Source organism: Crocuta crocuta, unplaced genomic scaffold (assembly GCF_008692635.1).
Source record: "Crocuta crocuta isolate KB4526 unplaced genomic scaffold, BGI_CrCroc_1.0 scaffold686, whole genome shotgun sequence".
Classification (NCBI taxonomy): domain Eukaryota; kingdom Metazoa; phylum Chordata; class Mammalia; order Carnivora; family Hyaenidae; genus Crocuta; species Crocuta crocuta.
The window spans coordinates 23,166-45,358 of NW_027528884.1; positions in this window are offsets into that span (position 1 = coordinate 23,166).

The window sequence follows — 22,193 nt, forward strand, 5'->3', positions numbered from 1 at the left end:
CGTAGTTCTAGGAGATTTCTATTCTTTGTATAAGACCATTTGACTGGCTGAGCCTGAAACTCATGTGCTCCTCAAATTATCTGAATCTCCCAAGCCAGAAAGAACAGTCTTCTTCACCATGAGTGAGCTGAGTGACCTCTCTTCTCCCAAAGGCATGACCTCACTAGAGATTATTTTTGTTCTATTCAGATTCTACATTTCTACCCCTAGTGTTTCCAGTTTGGTGACCAGGGTAAGGTCTTTGCAGAATCAGAGCTCTGAGAGGAATAGCCCACATGTTAAAGCAATTTCAGAACCTAACCAATATGTATTGTCAACAATCCTGTAAACATATTTGGGATTGGATCACAAAGCCATTGTACCACAAAACAAAGAATTTAAGGCTTGACAGAAGTTTTACAAATGTGGGACCATGTAAAGATGATTCAGAATCTAGAGTTCTGGCACGGAGACATAAATTCATCTCAATATTTTGTTGAATGTCTCTCTGAAGCCTCAGAGCAACCATAAGCTGTGGTGAATTAGGAAAGACATCCAGATATTTTTGGCAAATTATAGGATGTATAAGAAGTTTAAAAAATACAGTAATATTAGAATTGAGGGTGGCTGGGTGGCTCAGTTGGTAAAGCATGCAACTCTTGATCTCGGGGTCATGAGATCAAGCTACATGTTGGGCATTGAGCTTACGATAAAAAATAAAGAATATCAGGGGCACCTGGGTTGCTTAGTCGGCTAATCGTCCGACTTTCGCTTAGGTCATGATCTCGCGGTTCGTGGCTTCGAGCCCCGCGTCGGGCTCTGTGCTGACTGCCAGCTCAGAGCCTGGAGCCTGTTTCAGTCTGTGACTCCCTCTCTCTGACCCTCCCCTGCTCACGCTGTCTCTCTCTCTCTCTCTCCTAGAAATAAAAAAAAAAAATATCAGAATTGATTTTTTATGAAAGGTCCCATATGAATATGCACCATATGAGTATGTTCTGTTGTGAGGATTCAGACTATATCCCTGGAGAAATCCAGTATCAAGTGTACTAATGGAGGGAATGGAAAAGCTGGCATTTTTGAAAAGTGCAGTGGTAAATAACTTTGGTAAGTTGGAGTTACCTATAGTAGATAGTATAAACAAAAACAAAAACATCTTAGCATCCCTATCACTTAACTGTCAGAGACAAAGGGTCCATGATTGCTATAATAGGCATTAAAGCCACAACGACAATCATTGTCTACATCCACAGAGCTCTGTGGCAATGGCTAATAGATCATGGTATTACTAGGGTCAAGATGGATGAACAACCAAATAAGTTGGTATTCAACTTGTCTAATAAAATAAAACTGATAGCTGGTGAGTAGGGTTTGATGTTAGTTTCTATAATGGAAAATTGAAGCCCTTCACTAGTTCATTGTCACAGAGTCCTTGAAGCTAAAAGCAGCAAACTCAGAAAGTGACCTGAGGCTTAAGGTAAGATCAGAGTAAGGTTTTGCTGGGTAAAGGAAAATGACTGGATTATTTAATAACAGGAAAAGATTCTGAGCTGACACTGTGAGAAACAATATAGCTTATGATTAATACTGCTTGTATGGCTAAATAATGTGTTAGCAGAAATCTTCTTTAACAACAAAAACACTTTTGAATTTAGTTATTTTAGTTAATGGTGACACTTTGATTGGTACTATCAATATATGTCACCTCCTTTCAAATTAACAATATACTCAGAAGCACTGGTATAAAAATTAGAGTTTTGCCCAATATGGGATCTCCTGAAAATGCTTTAGGCTTAAATACAGATATAGTTTTTTTAATTGAACATATTCAGCACTCCCAATTCATATTCACTATCAATATATATCACCTCCTTTCAAACGAAGAAAATACCAAGAAGCACTGGTATAAAGATTATAGCATTTTGTCCAATATGGGGTCTACTGAAAATGCTTTAGGCTTAAATACTGTTAATTTTTTGAATTGGACATACTCAGCACTTTAAATTCATCTAGCTGGAACTTTCTCTTTAAGTATGATTTTATTTATGTTAAATAAATACTTGCTTCATTTCAGTATAGAGGTTAATGGGTTTTAAGTTCAGATATTCTTCTATGTAGAGAGGTTTTTATACATATTGTTTACCTACATTACACCATTTAATATGTGATAGACTACCATCTAACTGCAATGCATATATGGTATTATATGTACAGTGTTACAAATACAGATTAGATATTCTCATCACATTACCCATCTTATAAATTAGAAGTCTCAGTATAGCATGACTTGCTTTAGAGCTACATCAAAAATTTCAGGTAGATAGACTATGATAAATAAAACAGCTACATCTCAAAAGAGATTTTTTTTTAAAAATATTTTTTATTTATTTCTAGGAGAGAGAGAGAGAGAGACAGCGTGAGCAGGGGAGGGTCAGAGAGAGAGAGGGAGTCACAGACTGAAACAGGCTCCAGGCTCCGAGCTGGCAGTCAGCACAGAGCCCGACGCGGGGCTCGAACCCACGAACCGCGAGATCATGACCTGAGTGAAAGTTGGACGCTCAACCGACTAAGCCACCCAGGCGCCCTCAAAAGAGATTCTTAATGAAGTTATTGGAAGATGGGCAAAATGATTTTAGGCACAAAAAATCAACAACATATTGTATCTAGTATATAATATGTTTGTTAGATAGAAGCTAGATATGAACAGTGGAAGAAACGTTCTGAGGAAACATCATCCCTTGACCTGAAAGATCACAGAGTCCCACGACCTTGAAGAGGGAATGGTAGAGTAGGCAATTAGACATGAGCTGGAGGCAAGGATGGTGATAAATAGGTATCATATTAGAATCCAGAGAGCACAACATCCTGACTTTGTGACTTAAAACATCCTGACCTTGTGGCTTCCAAGACACAGGGCTGACAGACCAAGAGCACAATTGCAGGGTAGGTAGTCTCCTCTTCCACTTCTTGCACCAGAGTAACCCCTAAACTCACTGTAATGGATTTGCATTGGGGTTATTACCCTCACTCCATGGAGAAAGGCTGCCATGATGGTTCTGGTACAAACTTTGTAGAGTCAAAAAATTCCCCTCCCTACCTGTGGGAGGAGTGCCCCCAAATGATTGGAAGCAGCCTCCATTAGAGACTGCCTTGCCGTAACACAAGGCCTTGCTAATATAAAAGGAAAGAACTCTCTGGGTCTGCCCCGTCTCCCACCTTGTGAATATACTGTGCTTAATAAAACTGTTCTCTAGTTTCACTTTGGGGAGCAATCTCTAATTCGTAACTGCCTGAGTGTCAAGAGCCAAGATACACCCTTTTTACACTGATATGTTTATACAATAATTTTATTTTTCCTTTGAAAATATCTCCTTCACTAGCAATATTTTATTAAAATGAGTTTTAAGTATATAAGTGTTTATGTAGCATTAACTTAAGATTAATTAATCATGTTATTAAGAATATAAGAAATTTAAAAATAATAGTTTATAAAAATTACAAGTATCAGTACATTCTTCAGCTCAGATGGAAGAAATAAAGGCATTTTTCCTCTGTTTAACCTATTCCTTAAAACACTTATTAAACAAGATATTTTACTCTGTTTATTATTTTAAAAACTCAAGTAAATCACTGCAAGCAGTAATAACATTTTGAGAATGGAATTAACAATTTAACACTTTTAGCTCCTCTTACTACAAAGTAGTTTTTCCTTAGAGATATATATGGAACCTTGCCAACAGAGTACATCCTCAATTCCACAGGATTTCCCTTTAATCTATTAGTTTCCTGAAATGGAACATGGGCAATGCTTTCAAAGACAATTGTTCTTTCCCCAAATGGCCCAACATGCATTTTGTGACTTAATCATTCAGTAAACAAATATTTACTCAACATCTTCTAAGTATTAGATAAGCAACTTAGAGTGTAACAGACCAAATTTCTGATTTCAAGTTTATATGTCTTTTAAATAATCTATTAAGACACAGTGTTGGGTCTCTTAGGTGGATTAGTCAGTTGAGCATATGTCTTCAGGCTCAGGTCATGATCTCACAGATTGTGAATTGGAACCCCATGTCTGGCTCTGTGCTGACAGCTCGGAGCCTGGAGCCTGCTTCAGATTCTATGTCTCTCTCTCTCTCTGACCCTCCTCTGCTTCCACTCTGTCTCTCTCTCTCTCTTTCTCAAAAATAAATAAACATTAGAAGATTTTTTTAAAAAATTGTGCTAAGTACAGATATATGCTAATAAAAGATAAAATGTAAGGTGAAAAAAAGGTGGATTGAGTAGCTGCTCTAAAAAGAACAATTACAAATGCCCTGAAAGGTGAGACAACTCCATGTGTTTAAGCATAGAAAAGTCAGGGTGGAGTACAGTGAATGGGAGGCTGAGGAGAAAGGTGAGAGAGATACTCTTCACCAATAATGCTTTCAATTTTATTTTGAGTATGATGAAAATCTGCTGGAGAGTTTTAAGTTGAAGGGTTTATAGAAAGATCAGAAGGACTAGAAGAGGGGAAATATTAGTCATTAGCTCACTGCATTTCATTAAGCCTTAAATATTAGTTATCCAACTGTCTTAAGTCTTTCAGGCTGCTGCAACAAAATAACAGACAAGGTAGCTTATCAATAGCAGAAATTTATGTCTCACAGTTCTGGAAGTTGAAAGTCTAAGCTCAGAGCACCAGCACTGCCTGGTGAGGGTCCCCTTCCAGGTTGCAGACTTTTCCTTGTATCCTCACATAGTAGAAGGGGCAAGGGGGCTCTCTTGGGCCTTTTTAAAAAGGATACTAATCCCATATCCTCATGATTGAATCACTTCCCAAAGGCTCCACCTCCTGATATCCTCACCTTGAGCACTAGTTGTTGTTTTGTTTTTCAAATTCATTTATTTTTGAGAGGGATAGCAGGGGAGGGGCAGAGGGAGGGAAACAGAGAGTCCCAACCATGCTCAGCACTGTTAGCACAGAACCTGACTGCTGGGCTTGATATCATGAATGGTGAGATCATGACCTGAACTGAAACCAAAAGTCGGACATTTAACCCACTGAGCCATTCTGGTGCCCCTTGGGCATTAGGTTTTAACATAAATTTTGGGACATTCAGACCATCATAAACTAGAAATGTTAAAATGGTAAGACTAAGCTATGGAGAATAATAAAACTGGCTAGTAAAAATGGAGCAAAAGGCCATGATTAATTAGGAGCAGTGGTAAGTGCTCCTAAACCAATTGCATTTTGCTCAGAAAATATTATCAGTAAAGCATTGATTGACCTGAAAGTCCCATAAGAGTCTCTGAACATTTTACTTAGCTCTAAGTGTGGAGAACAAAGAGCCTCAAGGAATTTCACATTTATGCTTTGCTTGTGAATGAAAATTATACTCACCTCTAAGTGTATTGAATGCCCAACAGAGCTTTCCCCAAAGACGTGGAACATAATGTAAGTGGTGAAGCCCGATAATAAGGTTGTGAACCAGAATCTTTACAAACCAAGGCTCCAAGAAATTGAATAACTCTCTTTGGTCCTAAGAAAATGCCGATAAATTATCAGAGGAATCTGAAGGATATTTAGCGTACTTATTCTTGTTATGGAAATCCTTGACATATTTTGAAAGCCAGTATCTTTTAAAAATTGTATAGACGAATAAAAGATTGGCAAAAATATTATACAGATTTATATTTAAAATTAAATATCAGAAGCCATAATTGCATATTTCTAAAATATAGACAATGACAGCGGTATTTTAAAAATCAAATAATATAAAACAAAAACAAGTATCCCCTGATGTCCCTACCCTGTCATATATTTATAGAAATAATTCATAGAAATGTAGATTTGATATATTTCCATCATCCCTGGAATTTATCATGTAATTAAATTGATTTCAACATATTTAATTCACACAATATCATATATATTAAGGAAATACAAAAAGGTATGCTTTCTTAATTGACGGAATTAAGCTAAAGAATATTTTTAATTCTAAAATGGTAGGTAGTTCCAAATCAGAGCACTCTATAGTAAGAATGTATTGTTGGTGCCCATTTGTATGTCTGTTTTGTTGATTTCATAAGGTATTTGTCTTGAATTTAAAATAGCCAACTTACTTATTTAAAACTTTTCCACACCGTTTTAAGCAATGTACTACCCCACGAGGTATGCCATTTTTAAGCAAACGTAGATTAAATGCTAATTAGTCCATCATCAAGTATAAAAGAGAATGTTACTCACACTACACAATGTCTTAAGGTCAAAAGTCAGGCAATACCATGAGACATTTCAGAAAGAAGAGAAACTTTTTCTGTTTATGTTAAAGCTCTTGTGTATCATTTCATATATTCTACAGGTTTTAATAAAGACGGTGTGTGAGTTACCTGCATGGGTTACCTGTGTAAGTTACTGAAGTAAACATTTTTTTTTTTTATGATTTGATACAACAATCTTTCTTATGGTTTATCTGTAGTTCTGCGTTTACCATTCTTATGCCATTGTGAGTCTATATATCCTTTATATCATCTCTCCCTTGGTGCTGCAGCTTATTTTTCAAGCTAAATAAAAACACTAGCAAAGAAACAAAGAAAGTGCTGTAATCTTCTGACCCTTGTGCTGACAGTTCCATATATTTTGAAGTAAATAAAGATATGGAATCAGGATTATGAAACAAGCATGCACTTCAGAGAGATGTTTCATAAATTTATTGCTTGACTGTGTAGTGCAACTGCCATGGTTTTGATGGACAAGGACATATATCTGGAAAATGAAACAAAGATAGTGGCTCACTGTAATTCAAAGATAATAACTACCAGAAGATACAATTGTTCAGCAAATGTGAGATTATTGGTTTCCTAGGGATTTATTAATTTGATGTATTTTAATCCTTGCCTGCTGTAAAAGAAGAATATTGTCACTCAGATGATGGGGTCTCACTCATTTTGTAAATCGTTCTGATCATCTTTTTCATTTATATCTAGAATTCATCTGCAGTCAGAAAAGGCCTCTGCCACACAGCAGTCAGTCACCTACAATGAATATAAGAGCCCACGTCCAGGCTTCAAATGTCATCACATTGCCATCTTACTGTGAATGACTGAAATTTACTTCCCGTTGCCGTTGTTAGTGGTGCTGAAAATTGCCATAGGTTTCTACAGTGTATAATGTATTGTCTAAACTGAAAACATTTCCCAGATTGAATTGACCTTTTAGAAAACAGCACTTTCATTCTCAAAATGCAGGACTGTTGCAATATTTTATTTAAAAAGGTTATTTAGTTATAAAACTTGGAGAAAGTGTAAGGAATTAGAACTGAGTCTATCTCCCTATATAATATATTGCTGTCAAAAACCACAAAACAAAGACCACTGATTGCTTACCCACCCAAATGCAACTGAGAATAGTGCACTGGGAAAACCACATCTTTCCTGTATTAACAGAAAAGACCAATATTAAGGAGTGCATGCCTTTTTTATTCTGCACTTTTAAGTAGTTCGTCATTTTGTTATCAAAGGGGGAGTGGAGCATTGTCAAGCCTGTTAGCCTAGTATAAACAGAGAACACAAGTCTTAGGAAACTCATTCACAGGGCAAGGTACGCCCCCATGGTCCTAACGTGTGAGAGAGAGGGAGAGAAGGAGAGACAGAGAGGCAGAAAAAGACAGAGAGAGAGAAGGCATAATAAAAAACACATAGGAAGAACTGTTAAGAATGTGTCAAAAACAATTATTTCACTAGGTGGACAAATAAGTAAAACATTTGGCTAACCCAAGTAGTTTAAATGAATCTGATTTTATGTGGTTACACTACTAACATGGTTCATGAGACCAGAAGAAAAAAATACAACTAATCATACAAAATCATAGAGTCCCAACTGGGTAAAACATAGCCAAATTGAAAATTGTCTTAGATTCTGTTTTTTGTTGTTGTTGTTGCCTTTCATTTTTTCAAATACTTGGCTGTTGACTATGACATGAGTATAAATACAATGTCTTTTGAGTCAAATATTTTGATAATAAAATTCCAAAAAAATTTTTAAAATATTTTAAATGCACTGAATATTAAAACATTTATTATTAAATGCCTTGGCTTATTCAGAGGATATTTGAGAACTTCTTGGTACTTTAGGGCCATTTTTATAAACATAATTGTTATTCATCATCATAGTGTGAAAGTTCCATTGTATTTCATTAGAATTTCCATTTCAATCTTTTTAAAAGAAATACTCCTCTTACTCATCCTGTGGATTGTATTTTGTTTGATTCTGTGTCCCACAGTGTCATGAATGCTTTTGCATGACTATTAGGACTCTGGCTGTTATCCCTTTAGAGGCAAGAATACATACAAAATTGGTTACAGTGCACATTGTTGATGTTTTTTTGAAAGTCATATAATGGTATATTTTTCTAAGTTTACTTATTTGTATTTTGGGGGCTGGAGGGGCAAAGAGAGAGGCAGAGAATTGCAACCAGGGTCTGTACTGTCAGCATGGAGCCCAATGCAGGCCTTGAACTCAGAACTGTGCGATCATGACCTGAATCAAAAACAAGAGTTGGAAGCTTAACTGACTGAGCCACTCAGGTGCCCCTGGAAGCCATATGACAATATCTATCTAAATTCAATTGGACGTATCATTTGAGATAGGCCTTCCACTTATCAATATTTATTCTATGGAAATATCTACATGCAAAAAAGATTTGCATACTAATAAGTTTATTGTATAACCATATGATTTTAATGGTACCTCCATGCTGTTTAATACTATGGAGCCATTACAAAACAATCAGGTAGATTTATGGATATTTACATAAAATATTTCTAAGATATATCTTTAAAATATATAGTAAGATATATTTTACATCCATTCCATGGGATACCACTCAGCTATAAAGAGAAATGAACTATTGATGTACACCACAACATGGAGGACTCTTAAAATAAGTAGAAAGAAGCCAGGCACAAAAAGAGCATATACAGCATGATTCATTTGTAGAAATGTCTGGAAATGTTAATCATTAATATTTATAATGAAAGAAAGAGCAGAAGTTCCACAGGGTAGTGGGCTGAGGGATGGCAAGGGTTACAAGGAGACTTTTGAGGCTGCTAGAGTTGTTCATTTTCCTGATTGTGGTGTGTACATAGATTAAGACCAGTCAAATTGTACTCTCTAAATGTGTGTGATCTGTTGTACTTCAATTAAACCTCAGTAAGACTGAAAAACACAATCACAGTAAGAAACCTAACACTTTAGGACATTTAGCTGTAGATGCTTTTCCAGCTCCGTTCCAGGAGAGGAGTCTTTGTCACTAAGGAAGCATATATGATGGAATCTACTGGGTTTGGAAAACTGTATCATGAATTTTATGAAGCTTTCAGTCAACTAGAAACCATAGCTGATGGTTCAAAGTCCAACCTTGCCTGATAAAATGCATAGTCAGATATTGGTGGTAGGAGTGTTATTTATTTAGATCCATGTCTTGCTCAGCCACACAATATAGGTTATCGTACATCGCTATAGGAGACCATGAACATGAATGGGGTCTTACTTGAGAAAGCAAGCCATTAGCTAGAATAGATGGTGTTAATAGTCCTATTACCAAATGAGGTGCATGTGGTCAGATTATAAAATAGTTCATAAGTCACATCAAAGAAATAATTGAATTTGATTATTGTTTGATGAGGTCCCTGAGTTTCCTAGATGTATTTACTAAAGTTCCTGTCTTTCTAATACTATCATTGTTCAAACTATTCAGTGGCTTTCAAACATTTTTTTAAAGCAATAGACCCTTTAATCAAGTGACATCTCACTTAAAACATTCATCTCAATCACTGCCTCTGCCATAGATAAATGCATAATCTTATGACCATATATTTATCTTTAAGTTTATATTTTTAATCCTTATAATGAATAATATAAGTAGAGAATAGTGGCCACATAGGGCCACATAAGGGTTCATGGATTATTGTTACTGATATGTCAGCCATTTCTATATCTTGTTTGAATTGAAGTTTTGATAAAGTGGATTCATAGAGATAAGCAGTTTCTTTTCTTTTTCTTTTTTTTTAATTTATTTCTGAGAGAGAGAGAGACATTGTGAGCAAGGAAGGGTCAGAGAGAGAGGGAGACACAGAATCCAAAGCAGGCTCCAGGCTCTGAGTGAGCCATCAACAGAGAGCCCAATGCAGGGCTCGAACCCATGAACCGCAAGATCATAACCTGAGCCCAAGTCGGACACGTAACCAACTGAGCCACCCAGGAGCCCCAGAGATAAGCAGTTTCAATTGGTATTTCTTTTTATCAGCGCCCATTTAAAACTGAATATATTATTCAATTAAACTGGTCTCTATGCTTGAGAGAATAGTAACAAATGCTTGCCTCTAAGTAACTCACTAATACCAAATAAATGATTTCATTATTTACCAAAAAAGTCAGATAAAAAGCATCAAAAATTTACAATCATTGTTAAAATTAGCTGAGTGAGACAATTCAATGTCACTGTACCTTCACGTGTTATTGTACTTTTTTTACTCCATGATAAGCACATGTAAAGCAGACCCAGTTGAGCCTTGCTTAATACTTAACAAGGGTGCACAGATGTTCTAACTGTGTTTTTACTGATATAATTTTAAGTGTTCATTCAAAACACCTATTGAAATTGCGAAAGGAAAAAAAAGCTGACTCAGAACAGAGTGACAAACTCAATAACCAGTGAAGCAACAAGAATCTAGATGGTAGAAAATAGATAGATAGATAGATAGATGATAGATAGATAGATAGATAGATAGATAGATAGATAGAATTCTAAGTTAACCTCCAATAATCCATGTCCTTGTACAATCTCCTTTCCTATGAGTGTAGATAGAAACTTTCAAGTACTTTTAAGCAATAGAATATGCGAAGATAATGAGCTCTGTCATGCTTATGAAACATCAAATGGCAAAGGACAAAGGATTTTGTGGTACAGTAATATCTCTGATTAATTGATTTTAAGGCAATCAAATCATTCTCTTTGGTGGGCCAGACCTAATTAGGTGAAGAAATCAGCACTCAGACTCTCCTGCCCATTTTGAAGAAACAAGTCTTCATAAGATATTCATCAGCAAGGGCTGAGTTCTTCCAGCAAGCACATGAGCTTGGAAGATGATCTTGAGCATCACATGAGACCCTAGTCCCCATCAGCACCTTTAATTCTACCAAGAGCAGATGTTGTGATCTACAGATGTTGTGTGATGATACACTAGGCTTAAACTGCTAAACATGTAGTAATCTGTTATCAAGCAATAGAAAAAAAATGTATGTAGATATTGAAATATAGATATTGATATCAATATCAATATCACAATATAGGCTTATGCCAAAAAAGTGCTTCCTTTTTGCAAAAAAGAATAATAGTATATGTATATGTATATATACCCATATAAATAAAATATAATGACCCTCCAACATATTGCTAGAAGAATAAAAATTCTTAAAATTTATAAAATGAGAGATTACATTATTAGATTACTAAAATAACCAGAATAGCCTCCATTGGAGAATGATTACCAAACCCAGTTGTGTGATATTAATTTGCATTATATGCAGTGTTTTACAGAGTTTCAATGACAGTTATAGCTCATTCTGTGTATGTATTCTTATAAATTCTCCTTTTCTCATTTTCCCCCTCCCTCAAACTCATACACCCACATATTAATTAAATCTTCAGAGTAAAGTGTGAGATATGATGATGATGATGATGATGATGATGATGATTGTCTCCGATTTTTTTTTCAGTCTCAGAGTTGAATCACAGACATTCAGGATAACTGCCTGAGATCACAGAACATGGAATAGCTAGTATTTAAAGCCAATCAAATATCATATGATCTCACTCATATGTGGAATTCAAGAAACAAAACAAACCAGCAAAAGGGAAAAAGAGAAAGAGAGAGAGGCAAACCAAGAAGCAGACTCTGAACTACAGAGAACACACTGCAGGTTACCAGAGGTGAAGTGGGTGGGGATGGGGGTGGACAGGTGATGGGGATTAGGGAGTGCACTTCCTGAGATGAGCACCAGGAGTTCCACGAAAGTGTTGAATCACTATATTGTACACATCACACTATATTGCACAGATCACCTGCTATTCTTTTAGCCTTTTCCCTGTATTGAGGTTGTTTGAAACTGAACCACATAAAATACCAAATGTCACAGTGGTGAACACAGAGAGACAGAAATTAAAATGATCTGTTATAAGATCATTTAAAAGCTCTTGTATGGCAAGGGACAGTGATCTTCTGTTCCTTGCCATACAAAATGTGAGAGAAAGAAGAGAGTTTCCTCTCCAATTATCTCATTCTATTCTATTCCAGTACTCAAATCCTAAGTCTGTCCATATTTCTAGATACAAGTGAAAGAATTTCTGCACACGATTTTCACAGAGGACATGATAGGTTTTTGAAAAAATTCCATGTTATGATAGGTTTGGAAGTCTTTTTACTCAATTGTCTTCATTATTTCTTTTGTGCTTAATTGTTACCTTTGTTTGTACTGGTATTTTCTCCTTCATACATGTCTATTTAAATAGATTTTAAGCACAAGTCTTCTCAAATTATTTTCTAAATAAGTGAAACCACATAGTGGGAAATAATCAAATCCAAATCACTTCAGAGATCAGAAGACACATCAGAGAACACGATTAATTAACTCTTTCATGCCATTAGTTACCCTGTCACTGTTGAAGTGTTCCAAACAGCATAATCATCCACTCATTTTTCCTTTAGAGACTTGAAAATATGAGAAGCATTAGTAAATTGAAAGGAAAACAAATTGATGATGATGATGAAGTACAGCACTAAAAAAATGATGAAATTTAAAAATCTATAAGGCAGTTTTTGTTTTATTCCATACACACAAAAACGAATTTAAAGTGAAAATTTTTTGAGTTTTTAGAGTTACACTTGACATCCCTTTTACTTCAGAAGATGCTATTGTATGTTATAAAAGCCTGTTTATATGCAAAAATCTTTTAAGTACATCTTTGTTAGGCATACTATTTTGGTTTTGATGCTTTTATGACTATAGGTGTTATCTCTCCACAATATTAAAACTTTCTAAGGGAAGGGAAAAAAGGTCTATGTATCTGTGATTATCTCCAGTACACTGCACAGGGCTTTGCATACACAGAAGCTTAATCATCAAGTATGTACCTGTTATTGGCTGGCTTGCACTTATCGTCTATATCCATTTGACCTTCCATAGGCTCAACATCTGATAACTGACCTAGTGCCTTTATGTTTCAGGAAATTTCAATTCTTGCTATAGGGTTTTTTAAACTCATAAAAACGCCTTCACGTTAAAGCAGCACGAGATGTGAACACCTGAATCCTTCCAGTCTGTACTCTCCTGCTTCTGGAGAAATGCTTCTAATCTAAGCTTCTCCAGCAGAGCCCAGGACTTATGTCCAACACCGGCAATATACCTTCTTCCAGACTGTCATGCTCTGCAGTTACCATGAAGTTATTTCAAAGCCAGACAATCATAACTGCTGCAGATAAAAAGGTATCCATCTTATCAGATAAAAAACTTTCTTAGTGTAAAGAATGTGTTTATATTACTGACAAAAAATAATTTCCATTAACACATCATTTTAACTTGTTTTAATATTTGTTTTCCAAAATTATAGAAATAATTAAAGAAATAAACATTGAATAATTGCAAACTCAGAAAAAATTTAATAAATATTACTAACTTTTTCTACCTTATTTCAGTCTCTTTTTAAATTAGGAGTATACTAAACCTTAAAGAGAAAAGTGTGGGATGAATGTCATTCCGCCTTTCTAGAACCAGATGTAAATCTCTAAACCATAATATTAAGAAGAAAGCTATTTCATACAAAGTTTCAGTGGAACATACCAAAGTAACATTTAGTCTTCTAAAATTACAAGGATAAATGGGACAAATTTGCATTTCATACAAGAGACATGAAAAAGCAGGGCATTCTGTTGTCTTTTATTCTTCCTACTTTACCCTGATATATGCTGGCACTTTACTTATGTATTTATTTAATATTTTTTAAAGCTGAAAGACAACAATATGAATAAAAGTAAAAAAGAAAGCAGCCAATGAATTTTATTAAAAGGATGAATTATTTCTGTTTTCTAGAGCTTTTTAAAAAAGTTAGTATTTACAAAGCAGTAGTTTACTGAATTATAGATAATAATAGAACAGCAAGTTAAGTGAAAAAGATCACCAGTTTAGGAGGAACAAGTTCAAGATGAAGCCTCGTTCTAGATCAGATAAATAAGCCCAAAGGCAAGTATTCAAAGAGATTGTTTCCTTCATTCCCTTAAAGAAAATATTTTAATACTCCCATTATTTTCTGGACTAAGTTGCAGTCAATCTCTTCTATAGTATAATTTGAATAAAATTATTCCTTGCTGATTTTACTTCCATTAAATTAAATGCATTCTATCCTTCCTTTCTGCTTCAAAGAATCATTGACATCTCTATTAGATGATAAAAGAACTAAGTTATGCTACTCATATTTTCACCAAACTCTTATTTTCTCTCTTATTGGAATTATAAACTCAGATGTTTCTAAAAGAGAAAAAATATATAGTACTTATAATATTTTGGCAGATCAGCATTACTAGGATCTATTATTACAGTTTTACCACTTGGACCACTTGCACCACACCTTGCGTCATCCTCACTGCTCTATACAGTTCTGAATAAATGTTCCTGTCTCATCTGTGCTCTTCCACCTGTGCCCTACACTGAACTCTCAAATCCCTTATTCTTTGCCAAATTTACATCTGTCTCCTAGCCTAACTTTTGACTCTCTCCAGAATGCGGGAAACCTGACAGTGAGTCATTTAGTGTCCTTTTAGGGGAATCTCAGACAAGTCTTAAGGAGTCAGATGGAGGTGTATTGCAATAGATGACCAAATAATAATATTTAATAATGTACAACTGGAATAGTAAGATAATATTTGAACATAAAATGATTGAGGGGTAGTCCACCTAAACCATGAACTGACATTTTCCATACTATTTACCTGTGTTTATTTGCAGGTTGGCAGAAGCTTCATTATGGACATGAAGGGTTTTTTTTCTTAATTGTATGATGTAATGTTTTATGAAAACATTACTTTTTATTCAGGCTCATACCTGTGTACTATTAATTTGTGTAGTAAACATAAGAATATCAAAGCCAAAAATAAATTTATGTATCATATTTAATTGATTTCTTCTGCAATTTACCTATAGCTCTATAAATGAATAATCCAGATATAATGCCTTCATATCATATTCTAAGACTAAATCAAATGAAGATTTTATCTCACCTCTTTATCTTAATTCAACATACTCTCTACAAGCCTGTTTCCTAACCTGTGGAATAAGCAAGATAAGATGACAGTTCCCTCTGGAGTGTATCAACACATGCCAGAGCAATAAAAACTCTGATAGCAAAGATTAAGGTTTCTGACCTCAATTGTGGCATCTCAGCTTTTTAGAGAGCCACTGGAGAATGGCTTTGAACCTGCCCTCACTATCTCACTCTCTCTCTTCAATGCACAGGGCGTTCCACAAACATTTTGAAACTAAGAAATCTCTCTTTCAGAATGGAGCTCTAGGGATGATTTAAATCTTTTGACCCACTGGCAAATTTCTCCATCCTGGAGGATTAATTGACCGTTCAGTCGATAAACTTTTGAAGACTTGAGGGAAACTAACAGATGTCCATATGGAGCACATGGGGAGCATATTAAAGGGACAAATGTAGGTTCTTATTTAAAAGAGGTTACAATTGAATCATGGAAATAAATGATACATACAATCAGAATAGATATGATATTAAGAATTAACCGGCTATTGACATATTCATCTATTTCCTATTGAATTTAAGACACTACATTAGGGACAAAGATGGATTAGGCAGAGAGCCTTTTTCCATGGATCCTTGCACTAGAAGTAAGATATGGATAATCATGTATAAGGTAGAATATAGTCAATGCTAAGTGACATACAAAAGGTATGAGGAGTGCATGGCTGGCTTAGTCAGTAGAGCATGCAACTCTTGATCTCGGTGTCATGAGTTCACACCCACATAGGGTGCTTAGGTAAAAAAAAAAAAAAAAAAAAGAAGAATTGGCATCATGGAAGATCACAAGTAAAAGGAATTACTTTCACAAAGAAAAATCAAGCAAGCCTTCCTAGAGAGAGAGTAGAATTTGAGCAAGATTTGAAGAAGTGGAAGAACTTAACTATGGGATATATGGATAAAAGAAAAGTCCACCCACAAAAAGAAAACCAAAATGTGGCAGGAATTTCCAAACTGTTGAACAGGATTTCCAAAACTGTTGTATAGAAGAACAATCATTGGGGTGTCTGGGTGGCTCAGTTGGTTGAGTGTCCGACTTTGGCTCAGGTCATGATCTCACGGTTTGTGGTTTCGAGCCCTGTGTCAGGCTCTGAGCTGACAGCCCAGAGCCTGGAGCCTGCTTCGGATTCTGTGTTTCCCTCTCTCTGACCCTCCCCTGCTCACGCTGTCTCTTTCTCTCTCTCTCAGAAATAAATAAAACATTTAAAAAATTTTTTCAGAAAAGAAGAAAAGCAATCATTGTCCGTTGAGATAAAAATGGATATTCCATTAGAAATAAACAGAGGATTTTCTGGAAGAATTACATTTGTGACAGATCAAACACTCTGTATATCAAGAGATCAACAGGGCCAGGGGATATGGAGCATTAAGTATTATTAGGACGGCTACTACCAGTGCCACCACCAACATGGTTGCCCCTACTAAACAGAAGGTGAATCCAAAGGGCTGTGAGGATGAGGAGCTGTTGGGTTATGAGTAAGAAAGAAGCCTAATAGATACTGTATCTTGGAAAGGTAACCAGCAGTAATTCATATAAGAACCAGAGTAGATTAGGTGATTTTTTTTCTAAAATAGAGACTGGGTCATGCCATTTTTCTGATTAATACTTCGCAGTTGGCTTCTCAACTCAGAGTAAAGACCAAAATCCTTATTCTGGCCTTTAAGGGTCTAGGTCTAGTCTCTTATATCAACAGATCTTTGTCTTCTGTTCTTTCTTTCGTTGCCTCCCTCTCTTTCTCTGTCTGTCTCTCTTTCTCTCAAAAATTGTTTCACCCACACTGCTCTCTTAACACAGAGTACACTTATAACGTGCCCTGCTATTTCTGTTCCAGGCAATACCATTTTCCAGATTGATGTATGTCTCACTCCCTCATTTCCCTCAAGTGTCTGCTCTAATTCCCTTTAACATTATTATAAATAACCACTCCATGGTAATGAAACGCCCAGAGTTCGAGAGACCCCAAAAACAGACCACCAGAGACCAGAGTCAAAGCCAATCGGCANACTTAATTTTTGGCTCTTCAGTAACTTTCATCCAACTTTCAATCCTCCTACCCTACTCAATTTGTATTTACCACTCTTACCATCTTAGACTATATACTATACATCCGTGTACTCTACATTTGTTTATGTATTTGCTGTGTCTCTTCCATTAGACTGGCTGTCCCAGAAAAAGAGACAGAGCAACTCCTGTATCCCCAGTACCTAGAAAAGAGCCAGGCATGGAGTAGTTACTCAATAAATAGGCATAAAAAGACGCAAATGGAGAGGAAACTAGAGGTGTGGAGACTGGTTACAAAGTGTTTTGTAATAGTAAATATAAAAGACAATAAGGACTAAAACTTAGGTGGGGACAGAGTAAACAGGAAAGATTAGCACTTAACTACAAACAATTATTTCAGGCATGGATAATAGTGAAAAAGGATGCGCTTGTGAAGGCAGGTGGTCTTTGATTCAAATCTTAGACTCTCAACTTACTAGCAGCGTGGTCATATGCAAAATGCTTCATCTCTCAGTGCCTCAGTGTTCTCCCCAGGGGGAAAGGGAAAATGTCCCCTTTTCAAATTGCTATAGGTTATACAGATGCTGAATGTTGAAATTATGCACTTGGTGCTAGCAGTGATATCTTACAGTGCATATATTTCAACATAATTTTAAAATAGGATTATATGATTTATCTGTATTGAGTTTCCACATGGAGATTTTTTAATATTATTTAAAAAAAATTTTAAATTGTTTAAGTTTATGCATTTATTTTTCAAAAAGAGACAGAGAGAGTGAGGGAGGGGGAGGAAGTGGAGAGAGAAGGAAGAGAGAATCCCAAGCAGGCTCTGCACTGTCAGCATGGAGCCCAGTGTGGGGCTTGAAGTCACAAACTGTGAGATCATGACCTGAATGGAAATCAAGAGTTAGATTCTTAACTGACTGAGACACCCAGATGCCCCTCCACATGGAGATTTGAAGTTATGCAAAATAATGCATACCCTTTATAACTTTTCTCTTGTCCAATGTTCTTAGTATGGTCCTATTGCTATTTTTCACTGGATACTGAAAATAAAGTAATAATAAAAACTCCCATTTCTTGGGGTGCTTGGGTGGCTGAGTTGGTTAAGAGTATGACTTTGGCTCAGGTCATGATCTCATGATTCTTGAGTTTAAGCAACACATGGGGCTGTCTAATGTCAGCACAGAGCCCACTTAGGATCCTCTGTACCCCTCTCTGCCCCTCTCCTGCTTGTGTTCTCTCTCTCTCTAAAAGAAACATTTAAAAAAATCCTCCAATTTCTTGAATATGCATGATCTGATTTTAATATTGGCCTTAATACTGAACAAACATTATGAAGTGTATTTATATCTAATATGTTTACTATATTAGAAAGCAGGCTCAGAGTGGTAAAATACTTTGTCCATGGTTACACACCATATAAATGAAAGAACTGAGATCAAATTAAAAATTTTTTGGAAAACAAATTCACCTCATGCTATTTTATAGTTCATATGCCACGTTATAGTTCACACATTGACAACATTTTCCCTGAATGAGGTCTATCTCTGTCTTATAATAATTTTTCAAAACTACATCTTTCCATTTGCTTACCACATTTTACACCACATACCTAAAATGGCTATTCATGTAGCCTCTTTCTGACTTCTAATGACTCCCTACTACTCTTTGATCCAAAAATAAATGTTAGCTTATGACCTTTGAGTGTTTACTCCAAATTGTCGTTTCTCCTTCTTATTTACCATCTAAGTTTATGACCCTTGATGCACAGGTCTCCAAATGTTTCTGCAGCTCAGAACCAGTGGCTCTCAAACTGCAGATGGGCTTAAGAAAAGAGCATAAATTAACATAACTGGAAGAATTTTTTAACTCAAATTTCCAACCTATTTCTTCACAGACATTCCCAGGCCTCGGGCACCAAGCATAAGCATTTTGGAAAGCTCTCCAGTGACTTGGATATACTCCTCACTGCACACCTCATGGCTGGAAGGGACCATCTGAGAGAGGATTTTTTTTAGGTTTCTCTTCTGTATCATCTGTGCCTAGCATGATACCCATGTGGTGGTAGCATGACCACAAATGATGTCCTCTTTCGCTTGCCAAAAGTGAAACAGAAGACAGAGAAAGGAAACAAAGCTCTCACCTGTAAGAGATGAAGAGTCATTAATGAATGAGTTAGGACCTGATTTGAGTCTAAAAGGAACATTGTATGTGTATATACATTATTTTGCACACCTTCAGAAGGGGCGATAGTTTTCTAGGAAATGGCATGTGCAAAATACAATAGATTGAGATAACTATTCCATAAAAAACAGGGAAGAAATTCATCTGACGGAAAAGTTAACAACACATGTACATTTTACTAATTTAAATAAGTGTGTTGGTACCAAGTATAACTTTTCTGCCACTCCTTTTTCTTTTCACTTTTAAAAAAATTTTTAAAAAGGTTTTATTTTTATTTTTGAGAGAGAGAGAGATCGCGTGAGCAGGGGAGGGTCAGAGAGAGAGGGAGATACAGACTCTGAAGACAAGCTCCAGGCTCTGAGCTAGCTGTCAGCACAGAGCCTGACACTGGGCTCAAACCCACAAACCATGAGATCATGACCTGACCCAAAGTCGGATGCTTAACACACTGAGCCACCCAGGCGCCCCTGCCACTCCTTTTTCTAGTTCAGATGGGGCATCATGAGATTTGAAGCTGGATGATTTCACATTCTAAATATTTACAAGCTAAAACAGTTTAAAGAAACTCATACACTTTTCATGCTACTGTGTATTGATTCTTATCTCAATGAAAGGTACAACTATCTACTAACAACCTCCTTGCACAAAGCTGAACTTTCTTGTCTTTAGATGATTCTGTATGTCTTGTCTGTCTGAATTGGCTCCCACTCACCTGGTCTCTTACTACAGAATTCAGCAGTAATCTGTCCCTGATTCTTCTACCTTGGGTAAGTCTCTTATACTCTAATAGCATCACATTATTTATCCCTGTTACACTAAGTATATATTGTATTGCAATTATATATTGTAAAGCAATTGCCAGTTCACTTATGTGTCTCAGCATTAAGTGACACCCTACTTGAGCTTAAGACATTGGTTTTATTAAATTTGAATCACTCATTTTATCACTCACTTTAGTATTTTCAATTGCAGGCACCAATTTTGACGAGAGCTCAGTATCGGTAGTTTAAAAATCAAACCTAAAATCTTGTTATCACGGGTTAAAGATAATGGGAATCTTGCTGAAGGAAAATTGGGGGAAATTATCCCACTCTGTTAAATGGAGATGTGAGAGAGACATCTTCTCTCTGATATAGCCATCTGCTTTGATAAAGGAGTTGAGAACATTCTTGAATATATTTTTTAGATATATAAGACATAGAATATACAAACAAGATTTTAATGTTAATTCTCAATTTCTACTTATATTTTAATGTTAGCATTTTTTCAAGGAACTAAATGCATTTTTTCTTTGCTTATCATAAAACATACATATTCATTTAAATGTATTCAATGTTTATTAAGAAGATATTATGCAGATCGATTGTGTGAGCACTCATCTTCAGATGAACAATTCTTCCATGTTACAAGAGGATCCAGAAACTCCATGAAACAAATTTATACAAATTATTTGATATAAAATTTGTCTCAAAAGGAAACACATTTTTCGTTTAGTTTAGGAAATAAAAGAAGATCAATGAGCCACATGGATACATCATCCTGAGTGTCTCTGAAGACACAAGTGCACAGGTGTCTCTGAGTGTGCACAAGTTACACACATGTACCGCTCTCTTTAGTCTTAGTGTTTATTTCTTAACATTTTTCTTTCTAAACAGTTTTAGTTCCCCATTTAATAATACTATTAGAGCCCGTTACAACATATGGATGTTGAATTAACTTTGCCTTATTACGGCATCTAATTTGATATGGAGAAGTTAAACAAACATTTACTTATTTTATAAGAGAAAAAGAGGTATAATAAAGGGCCTCCCCAACCACCAAGCCCACCTCCAAGGAAATACTGTGGATTAGTACTCACTTGATTAAAGTCAATTACAGGGGCAGCAGTTTATATGCAGGAAGTGCCAAGCCCTAATAAAGGCACTTCCTAGGTATGATAATTATAAAATTAGATGAAAACATTTATTAGGTTCACAGAAAATCCTTTATGAAACAGAAGATACTAGTGCTGAAACACAGCCAGGTTTGGTAACAGCATGCAAACAACCTTCAGAGTCAAAAATCATTCAAAAATGTCTAAACCCATAACTTTATCAAAGCTTGCAGGTGCTCACTACACATAACATTAATTTGGGAGATTTAGAGGGGATTTTAAAGATAACCTTCTGTGCCAAATATGTTAAGAGCAATGTGTCTCAGGATAAAAATGCTGAATATTTCATAATCCGTAAGAAGGATGAAGATACAAAATGTGAGCGAGAGGATATGTTCAACCCCCAAGTAAATTATATGGTGTTTCATTATGCTTCTCTGTTTATATTGGTGGAGGGGATTTGTGCAAGAGCATGCAAATAAAATCAGAATTGTTTCAGTTTGTATATAATAAAATCACAGTAATCAGAAGGATGGATCACAACCTGAAGATGTTTCATGAACAACAGTAAAAGCATAGTCCTAAGAATTAATAAGGAACATCTCTGATGAGGACTTTGAAGGGCAGTGTTGGTAAAAGCCTGTTCTCACATCCCCAGCTCCTCGGCAGTGCTGTAAGCTGAGTCCTGTCCTAGCAAGCTGTCAGTGCCGTGCAAGCCAACTTAAGGATCTTACGTGAGGCCTCCAACACTTAACCTGTTTCTTCCAGTGAGTTCTGAAGCACTATCTTAATCAACTAAAAT